This window comes from Perkinsus marinus, assembly GCF_000006405.1.
Source record: "Perkinsus marinus ATCC 50983 genomic scaffold scf_1104296947004, whole genome shotgun sequence".
Taxonomy (NCBI): domain Eukaryota; phylum Perkinsozoa; order Perkinsida; family Perkinsidae; genus Perkinsus; species Perkinsus marinus.
The window spans coordinates 1-980 of NW_003210760.1; the positions used below are offsets into that span (position 1 = coordinate 1).

A 980-nucleotide genomic window follows, 5' to 3' on the forward strand; every position below is an offset into this window, starting at 1 on the left:
TCATCAATGTTCCTCAAATGTCATGCGCATCAGTTCGTTCGCATCCTACTCTTTCATAATGTCCATCGGAGTCGCTATGAGGATTCGAAAGCGAGACTGCTCAGATGTCTTGAAAACCCATACGCCATCAGACATACGACAGCGGCAGGATTCGAACCTGCGCAGGCACAGCCTAATGGATTTCAAGTTCATCTCCTTAACCACTCGGACACGCTGTCTGGAAGTTCCGAAAGATCTCATCTCTCCCGATGAGAATCGCCGCCCTGTTCATGTTGCTAGGGGAGTGCCTCACAGCCTCGCGGAGTACCTCTGCAAGGGCGATGATACTTAGCTGACTCGTATTCTTGCGTACGTAGCCCAACGCTTTGACAAGAACGTCGGCGAAGTAATGACATCGTTCGCACTCTTCATATGAGGTCTTTTCCCAAATGACGGCTGCAACGACAGCGAATCCGCTGAAATGGTAGGGCTTATATAGGATAAGAGTCTAGAGGTAGATACATTTTTTGGGATATACATCAATTCTCATCAATGTTCCTCAAATGTCATGCGCATCAGTTCGTTCGCATCCTACTCGCTCATTATGTCCATCGGAGTCGCTATGAGGATTCGAAAACGAGACTGCTCAGATGTCTTGAAAACCCATACGCCATCAGACATACGACAGCGGCAGGATTCGAACCTGCGCAGGCATAGCCTAGTGGATTTCGAGTCCACCTCCTTAACCACTCGGACACGCTGTCTGGAAGACGCAGAGGATCTCATCTCTACCCATGAGATCGCCACCCTGTTCATGTTGCTAGGGGAGTGGCTCACAGCATCGCGGAGCACCTCAGCAAGGACGATGATATTAAGCTGACTCGCATTCTTGCATACGTAGCCCAGCGCTTTGACAAGAACGTCGGCGTAGTAATGGTATCGTTCGCACTCTTCGTAAGAGGTCTCTTCCCAAATGATGGCTGCAACGACAGCGAATTCGC

General features: G+C 49.8%; 2 non-coding genes across 2 annotated transcripts; both read right to left on the reverse strand.

The window, feature by feature from the left end:
• Positions 1-136: 136 nt before the first annotated feature.
• Pmar_PMAR012274 lies at positions 137-218 on the reverse strand. The gene has a single exon. It is a non-coding gene; the product is annotated as a tRNA-Ser (tRNA).
• Positions 219-661: 443 nt separating this feature from the next.
• Pmar_PMAR012275 lies at positions 662-743 on the reverse strand. The gene has a single exon. It is a non-coding gene; the product is annotated as a tRNA-Ser (tRNA).
• Between the last annotated feature and the right edge of the window lie 237 nt (positions 744-980).